At 36.0% G+C, this 10,132-nt stretch overlaps 1 long non-coding RNA gene across 1 annotated transcript; it reads left to right on the forward strand.

The window, feature by feature from the left end:
- Positions 1–7,923: 7,923 nt before the first annotated feature.
- LOC146738913 (uncharacterized) lies at positions 7,924–8,938 on the forward strand. Its single transcript, XR_014930561.1, has 2 exons — positions 7,924–8,267; positions 8,761–8,938. It is a non-coding gene; the product is annotated as an uncharacterized LOC146738913 (long non-coding RNA).
- The last annotated feature ends 1,194 nt before the right edge of the window (positions 8,939–10,132 follow it).

Raw genomic sequence — 10,132 nt, forward strand, 5'->3', positions numbered from 1 at the left:
ATTTTGTAATTCTAGGTGTCTTGACGCACTAAATATAAGTGAAGACAATTACTCTGAGTCTACAGTCTATCAAGCACTACAAAAGGAAGATGAACATGTATTTGAATATTTTACCGAAGGCACAACTAAACACCAGGAAGATAACGACCATACCTACTACACAGAAATTCCATCTGGCAGATCAAGTTATATAGAGGAGAATTTGTATGAACCATTTGGTATGTACGATCGTGCTCGAACAAATTCAATGATAACAGGACTAAACAAGACAGTTCTTCCTCCTCCACCACTTCCTTTACGACCACTGTCTACAGAGACTGTTATGACTGAGGATCACGAGAATATATACGATCTACCTGAATATCCTGAGAACATTTATGAGAACATACCACCGTGTGATATTCATTCTACACATCAGGGAGAACCACCTCATATGATTCCCCAACTACCAGTGCCTACATCACAGACAGGTATACCTCATCCGCAGCTGTCGGGTGAAAAGCCTGAGTACATGTACTATTCACAGGAAGACCATGAGTGCGTTGATTTATGAGCCATGCGATATACCCGGGCGACATATCACCAATACCGCCATTTTTATGCGATTCTTCTGTACAGCATCCTACAACACAGGAAGCAAAAATGACTCAGTATAAAACGAAACCTGTAGTTCGGCCAAAGCCAAAGACATGCAGGGCAAGACATGATTTCCACAACATAAATCGTTTTGATTCAAATGTTTTAAGCCAGAAATACTGCAGTGTGTTCTGGAAATCTGGAAACTTATGTAAACAATTGTTTTCTTTTATAACAATTTTTTGTTATCCAGTTATAAGTTTTTGAACGGAATAACAGAAAGAAAATGCTTAAAAGGTGTCACAGCAACCTTCCCGCAACATTAATCATAAAGGTTTACCATATTACAATGTATTTAGCCAGGCGTAATAACTTCAAATCATAATCGTATGAAATACAATAATATTCCAAAAAACAAAAACATGTGTATCTGGTATTGTAATACAGAACATGAGAGTTATACCATATATACTTTTTTAAAGCTTTTCTCTGAACTCGTTTCAACAATTTAGTACTAGCAGTTTTTTTAGTCATGGCTTCCATACAATAGAACAGTACTCTTGACCATTTCTAATGAGAAATATAAACAAAATTATACAAATAAATGGTATGCTATTGAAGGGGACAAATTAACCCTCTCACCACATTTACTGACCTTGTAAATAGTTTCGCTTAATTGATTGTATGGTTTCTTACTTGTTAGTAAATGGAATAACATTACATTTAAAGTTTAAATATAGTTTTCAGCGATTAAGACGACGATGTAGCGTGAAAAAAACTGCACAGATTTTCGATTATGTTTTCGTAATGTACAACATACTGTTTTGTATGTTAGAAAACCAGAACACTTGTATTATTATTAATATTATGACCAATTACAACGTCTTCGTCATCATTTATTATTTTTCATTTTAAAAATCAGTTTGTGCAATAATCAAACGTGTAATATATAAAGGCTTATGGTGTCATTCGACAGCACTAAAATATTGTTCTACTCAGGCCATAACTCAAAAATGTGGTTCCATTCGACAGTACCAGAATATGGTGTCATTCGGCAGTACAACAAATATGGTTACATTCCATAGCACCAAAATATGGTTTCATTCGGTAGCACTAAGGTATGGTGTCATTCGAAAGACGCAATAAATGGTTCCATTCTATAAAATATGGCGTCATTCAAAGTATCAAAATTATGGTATAATTCGATAGCACCAAAATATGGCGTCATTCTAAGAATCAAAATTATGGTGTAATTCGATAGCACCAAAATATGGCGTCATTCTAAGAATCAAAATTATGGTGTAATTCGATAGCACAAAAATATGGTGTCATTCAAAGTATCGAAATTACGCTGTAATTCGATAGCATCAAAATATGGCGTCATTCTTAGTATCGAAATTATGGTGTAATTCAACAGCACCAAAATATGGCGTCATTCTAAGAATCAAAATTATGGTGTAATTTGATAGCACTAAAATAAGGTGTCATTCGGTAGCACAAAAATATGGTGTCATTCGAAAGTTCTAAAACAGGGTTCCATTCCATAGCACGTATCATGTGCATCAGAGAAAGAGGTACCACTCCCATCGCACACCTCTTCTTGATATGCTAGTCTAGCTGCAGTCTGCTGGTGGCTCATGCCATGTGGTGTTGGTGTTTCTTCTAGAAAAATACTGGATAATCAGAACAATAGATTCAGGCCTCAGGCAGGTGGGAAGAAGCATTCCAGTCTACATCCATATTCAACATCTTCACTTCCGAACTTGAAAAATAGGTCAATTGGCACGAATGGCAATGGCATTTCATTTGAGAGTAGGGTGGGGTATAACAATAATACATATTAGTAACATGCACAGATTTCCATGGAAACCTTATCAGGTCTGCGCATTGTCACAAAGCATCATTGAAATCAAATGATCGGTTCTTGAGAAATTGGAGGAAAGAGACATCCATAAATACAGATACCTACACAGATAATCAAAACTGCAGTGACTCCCATTGTGTGCATTGCACATAGCATTCAAATACACGTCTTGTCATATTTAATTACTACACTCGCTACAGGCAAGAATATGTTGAACAAATAAATAAAAGACTTGATGATCAATGACCACAATAATTCAACTAAAAGATTTCCAGATTTAGATTAAGCCAAAATTTAGATTTTCACTAAAAACTTATCAGGTCTAGCATTATTTTCAAACAGCTATATCCCTGTTGTATTGATTTAGATTAACAGGTGTGCTCAACAATGTCAACGACTTGGCCCAGGGAGAGAGAGAGCGAGAGAGAGAGCCCTTTCACTCTCAACCCTGTACACCCCCAAAACGACTACCTCGTTCCGTGATACACAGTGAATTACAGCACAAATGACATGCATTAAATGTTACAAAAATTACTCTCTGAATAAACCTTTAGTACAGGTGCGACAATAGTCACGAAAAAGGTCGGGACAAAGCCAACAAAAGTAATCAACACCACCAACAGTGAGAGCGCTATACAGCTCTAACCAATTAGGTGTATGCGTCAATGCACACAGACTATGGGAACATAAGCCGGTGTGACCAGGGGCCGAAGTGCAGCGTAAACATGGGTTACACTTGCAGAGGAACGCTGTTATTCTGAATTGCACCGCTGATAGCAGGGAATCTCAGAGCAGTTCATACAATTTCACAGTATGATGATTGAAGCCTGTATCATTTGTCTCACAATATCGCAGCAGTAACACACAGAGTACGCAGTTGAAATGGCGGACCACAACTGTACTCTGTCTCTTCTAATTATAGAGTATAAATGACCAAGTTTCAGGTACACCACCTGGGTTTCCACAGGAGCAAATCAGAATGTGGTCTTGCAAGAAGCTGTCTCACGATGACATGCGCCGTAGGCAAGTCAGTAGATCATCTTTTGTTACGTAAATCACAAGCATACCTGGTAGATTCCAATTGTTCTACCAGAGTTGTAAACAAGTACGGCCTGTCGATCACCTTAGTGACAGTTATCAAACGGCAATGCACACCGTTTCTTCCCATGTTTCCATGAACACTTCTATTTGCAGGTTGTGGGGTTAATATACAAAACATGGAGTAAAGAATAGTAAAAATGCAAGTACTCTGAGAACATATGAGTTTTTTTAAACTTTATTTGATTCAACAGTGGGTTGAATTAAACTCGGGATCGAAATCCTCGTTTCTAAATTTGAATGTTACGTCGTGACCTATCAAACAAATGAGAACAAAGGTGACATTCCAAACACTTGAAAAGCGTATAACTATGGACTTTTAAAACCTTAAAAGTCGATAGTGTAACTGATACATGAAAACAAAAATAAAAATATAAAATGTTAAACAAAATTGAAACAAAAACAGTCAAAATTAAAGCTACAAGCAGCATTGGCGGGGTCCAAGCAAAAATGTCAGAAAAGTTATCTACAGATATTCATTCAAATGGGGTGTTGACACAAATATCCCTGCATAATGAAGTATAAACATGTTAAATATTTCTTTATATTCAACATCAGCATAACCATGTGGGTAAAATTTGGTTGTATTGCTTAAGCATATTTATTTATATTCATATATGGTCATTTCTTATGTCAGTTACATCTTTTGTTTGATGCCTTCATGGTGGCACTGGCTGTATGTTCCATTCTGTGACAGTGTTACAGATATGACAGTTATGAATGTTAATGAGCTCACATGGCCGTATATGGTTATCTGTTATTTTAATCAAATCTCTTGTTTAACATTATCATAATAACATAGGATTCATCTTCCTAACTGCAACAGTGTTTGAGATATAAAAGTTATGCATATTAATAAGGTTAGAATGCACATACAAATTTTACCCCGATGGGACCAATACAACACATGTAATTGCTCATTTCCTGTTTTCACAAAATCCAAGATGGTGGCCAAACTACGTGAAGGATCGAAATTTTATTATTTTTTTCACATAAAGCTATGACCACACATGTCACATACATATTTATTTAGTTAATCTGTGAATGCACCTTTGAAAAAACAAATTCCTAAACTTTTGGTAAGTTTTTCTTATAATCCAAGATGGCGGGCAAATCACGTTACTGATCGAAAATATATTATTTTTCTCATATGCAGCTATGACCAGATATGTTATATACAAAATCGGCAGTTAATTGGTTGAAGCATCATTGAGAGAGAAATGCCTAAACATTTGGTAATTTGTTTTAATAATACAAAATGGCGGCCAAACCACCAATCAACTTTTTGGACTCGAACTTGGAAGAGCTATGCATGTAGATCGATTATGCCAAATTTCATGTCAATCGGTCTGCAACTTTATGAGGAGAAGATTTTTAAAAGATTTAGCCACGTTTCGAAAAAAATTATATAGCGGCAAAAGTCACGTGACCTATAATGTTCTTTTACCTCATTAAGGATAGGTATGAGCTACAAGTGCAAGACAACAACAATTTTGACTACTCGACCGCCACAAAGTGGTCAAAAAACGACGGTAAGAAGAAGAGGAAGAAAAAAAACTCTAGCGATAACAAAAGGGCTCCTGCCCAGGCTTGGACCCCTAATTAACTTCGTGCTAGCTGTTTTATGTCTTTTATTGGTTTCATTCCAAATAGAGCTGCGTGTGCACAACGGTACGCTTAATAATCAGGATTTATTTACAGTTATATTTATAGAGGAACTATAATTTAATTATTTGACCTCAAGGGCTTGCGTAAACAGTTGACTGTATCGTTATTTGTGTATCCCGGCACATTCCAATGTGGTATGTATAATGCATCTATATAATTGAGTGATATTTGTAAGTTGTAAAGCGGCATTTAGATCTTTAATCACACCTAATTACAATCTAAGGTTATGTGTCTCCCATTTAATAATATCGATCGATGGTGTATCAGAAGGGGTGGTAATAAATAACTTAAATCAAGATAAAAAAGTTATTCATTCACATTTATTGTGGAACGCATACTTTGTCGAACCAACCGACGGTTGATTAATACAAAGAAAAATTCGCCACCACTTAACAATTAAAGCCCAGTGAATAGTGAACCCAAACAACAGAGTTTAGTACCGTTCCAGTGCAGTTGTAACGCCATTTTCGACGTGTGATTAAGGTGTTCGGAAATGTGGTGATGAACTAGCTGCTAAAAACCGGCATTTTAATCTCTGAAAACTACTACGTTTTTTTTTACAAGAGAGAATTTAAATTGCGATTGAAAATCACCAAACTAATCACCAACTTTAGGACACATGGCCGTAAATCGATCTTCCGGCTTTTTAAATAAAACAAATTCATGCCTTCATGAATGTGTAGCATAGACAGACAGCCAGCAGAAGGTAGAAAAGCGCACAAAACGTGGTTTTTTTTCGGCATTTTTCTTGTGGAAACGTCAACACACTTTGCGAAGGGTCAAACGCATAAAATTCGATTTTGACAATTTTGATGTCTAGTGGTATATTTTCTTGCATGAAAAAGCCAATAAGACAACTTTCATAGACCATAATGCCAGTCTTAGCTATGGAAAAAACAATTATGTCAGATAAGATGGGTCTATTGATCAACTTTATTCAACTTAAATTGGTCATTACATCAAAATTTATCATAATTGGCCTCTTTTACACATTATATATAGAAATTGTATGAATTCTATTCATGGTGATGGTTTGTTGCGGTTCTGAAGTGTTTAATGTTTTTGATGAACTCAGTACAAGGGAAGTAACACGTAGTAGGTGGTCACAATTATGTCAGATAAGATGGGTCTATTGATCAACTTTATTCAACTTAAATTGGTCATTACATCAAAATTTATCATAATTGGCCTCTTTTACACATTATATATAGAAATTGTATGAATTCTATTCATGGTGATGGTTTGTTGCGGTTCTGAAGTGTTTAATGTTTTTGACGAACTCAGTACAAGGGAAGTAACACGTAGTAGGTGGTCACAGTGCAAGTTTATATCGATAATGTTAATATTAGGTGGAGATTCTGAAGTCTCATTCGGGTGAGAACTCGAGTTCGTTTCTTTGATTTGAGTTGATTATTGTTCATGGGATCCGTGCGATAAATTTATACTCACTGCAGAGGTGTGGGTTTAGAATCAGATGTAGTTACATCGAGAGTGTCCGAGTATAATGGTGTATGATGTTTACTTTTGCATCGTTTACAAGTGTACTGTGAATGACGTACCTTAACTTAGTGTATTGCTTTTAACTCAGGTAGTTTCAGTCCGAAGTACTTGAGATCATCGAATTGGATACACAATTCAAGTCATGTAATATGAATGTGCAAAATTTCAGTTTATTTCGTTCATCCCGTGTTCCGTACGCGTGTTGAGAAGAAGTCAATTATAGTGAATTGTTGGTAGATTTAAGAATTGCAACTACAGATGTTTTTGTATAGCATCATATAGCAGTTTACTTATATGGTAGTCAGTCGAAGTGTCGATTCTATTTCCACGGAACTATGTCGATCACCACCGAGTTTGTCAAATCGAATTTGACGCCTGAATTGTCTCGTTATTTAGCAGGTTACTGGGCATTTCACTACACTGTTCTATTCCATCGATCGTCTGGGTAAAAAAAACAAATAAAATAAAAAGAGAACATATTTTGACATTCTAAACATGTAACTATAGTAATCAATAAAATAGAGAAATAATTTTAAAAATAAACGACAAAACACAGTTACCAAATAAACGACAACCGCATACAAATGAATTGATATCTGTTGAAAGGGTTGAACGCGTCGGATCACGACGCGGCGTAGCGGCGTTGGATGGGATAACAAAAATAATTGAGAGCGACACATTTACAGACAAATTCAGTGTGGATTCGGGTTTGCGTGATTGTCATAATTAAGACATCATATTCAATTTAGTTTGTCGAAACACATTGACACCCCAAGCCCGGATTCTTATTACGCAGATCAAGCTGCAAGTAAAGGTAACGGATGTGTGAATACAACATTCAATACTAGTAACCGAACAATTCAGAAACCTTTAGCCTGCGGAAATGAAAACAATTACCAACGAGTGAGTGCTGCTTAATTGTCTGTGTGTCCGATGGTTCGTTTTCGCTTCACTGTCAAAAATTATTGCTACATCTTATATAGTCTCTATAAAGCGATATTCAGGTTTGCAAAAAAGTCTATTAAGTCTCTCTCTCTCGCTCTCGCTCTCGCTCTCGCTCTCTCTTCTGTGTGTGTGTGGATTGCTACTACATGATGATTTACATTGACCCTGTGGTTACATACAACAGGACTTCGACTGCCAATGAGTTCAGCAATTTTGTACCGGAAAATTCTACCTATCGTCAACAATCTGTTGAAGCGATGTTCAGGTCAATCTGATTAAAATCTGATGTAGTGTACGGGCTTTAATTATTTTGGCTATAAACTTATTTTAATTTTATGTTTTATTACTTTTGTTATTAATGCCTTTTTATTTTATTATTTTACTTTGATTTTGATTTTGTGATTTTTTTAAAATTCCGCCCTACATACATCTGAGCCGATGCCTATGTAACGAGATTTCAACGAGACCCACTGTCGACGATTTTAGTCAACGAATCACAGACCTTCTTCTATAGCGCACATGATGACGTCACTGGGCAGAGTCAGGTGGCAAACACACTCAAACATAAAATGGCGGATTATACCGACGTTAGGACCGAGAAGAACATGGCTTTTCGGTAAGTTTATCATTGTCAAATGCAACGAAAGTCATTTTTTTATGTTTATATTGTGGCTCGAATGGTTCGAGTTTAGATCGTTACTTTGCGTAGTTATTCTGGGAGTGACGATTTTGTTTCCACCGGTTCGACCGAACACCGGTGTCTTTTTCCAGTCGCTTGCCCTGGAGACGGGTGATGTTTTGTTGACGATCGGGTCAAAACCGTCTACGGTATTGAAGCCGTAGCTGTAAATATTCATCAAAATGTATCAACATTTTGTACATTATACAATAACTCTTTATCAAAGTAATTGAGCTGATTTGGACTGGAATAAAATATTTTTTATTTGGAACACATCGCAATTGATCAGGAAATATTTTATTGCTCCAATTTTCTGCGTCGATGCCGTGGGCCGGTGACCGTTATACAATTTAAAATTTGCATTGTTTACTATAGCTGTTTACAGTGTTCTAATCATTACGATTTACTTTTTTTTTTGCTTCCATTCTAGATAATTATGCTCAGTGTTTGATGTAAAATTGAAGCGATGACTGAATAAACGAACCTTGGCTGGCGAAGATGTATCAGGAAGTGTACACATTTGTTGGAAGTGAACAAAATATTCAATGTAATGACAAAAATTGGAAAATGCTGTGGAATTTCTTTTGTAAATAAAAATATACTAGCAATTTTCTATTAATGGTTTATTCAAGTGGGCAAAATATAATGTACAGAAAGATTGCCCGTAGAGTATCGCTACACTGAAAAGTAAGCAACCGACAGCCTCTATAAAAGGGGGCCTGTGATTGGCTGTTACTTACGCGAGATTTGAACGGGACTTACGTAGGCGTCGGATCAGATGTATGTAGGGCGGAATTAAAAAAAATCAAAATCAAAGTAAAATAATAAAATAAAAAGGCATTAATAACAAAAGTAATAAAAAATAAAATTAAAATAAGTTTATAGCCAAAATAATTAAAGCCCGTACACTACATCAGATTTTAATCAGATTGTGTTCAGGTGAGACATAATCGTTATTGTATTATAATCTTAGGACTATCTGTCTAAGTAGTATATAGAGATAGAGCCCAATTCAAATCATTGATTTGGATGCATTCACGCAATGGCCCGTTGTTGCGCATTCCGCATTTTGTGTGTACTAAAAGCTTACTTTGGGAAATATCGTCACTAAATCCATGGCCAGACGGAAACGAATAGGGAATATGGGGGTTGTGGCATTGAATGTGTCGGTGTGAGACGTTTCATTAGGCGTGCTATTCCTTTACTTTACCAATCGTGTATTTGTGCCATCGGACCACGCACGTCAATGAGTGAAAACATTTCTATAAAAAAGGTGATATCAATGGCGCAGTAATTTACACGTACCAACATCTTAATCATATAAAATATTCTTGAAGCAGCTGACTTCAGTTTGAATTCCAGTTGAAATGATGTCTTCATCCTAACGTGTATCGTGAAATAGTGTTAACTTTTAGTTTGGCGAACCGAATACAGGTAAGGAGCGTCAGGTTGTCTGTGAAGACTTGATTCCTAAAATAAATATCCCAGCATTGTGAGTCTGTGTTTTCCGGCGACGTAAAAGGTTACATGTTGACTTAACGATTGTGTGGTATATTTACATCGTTATTGTTTATAACCTGTAAATTTTAATATTCTAGTTTGAATAACAGTTAACATTCAGTTTATCGTCTTCTTCGCATTTTTCCTCTTCTTCTTTCTCTCTTTGTGTCTTTTTTGTCGACTTCACCTGAAAAATTTAAGCTAAATGCCTGACACTTTGTGTGTTGATGCACAAAAATTGAAATTAGTGCGCTTGACTTCAGAACAGCGATCGACAATCTTTTTTTGAAATTTTGTATTGC

Source organism: Saccoglossus kowalevskii, chromosome 9, assembly GCF_978046115.1.
Source record: "Saccoglossus kowalevskii chromosome 9, keSacKowa6.1, whole genome shotgun sequence".
Classification (NCBI taxonomy): Eukaryota; Metazoa; Hemichordata; class Enteropneusta; family Harrimaniidae; genus Saccoglossus; species Saccoglossus kowalevskii.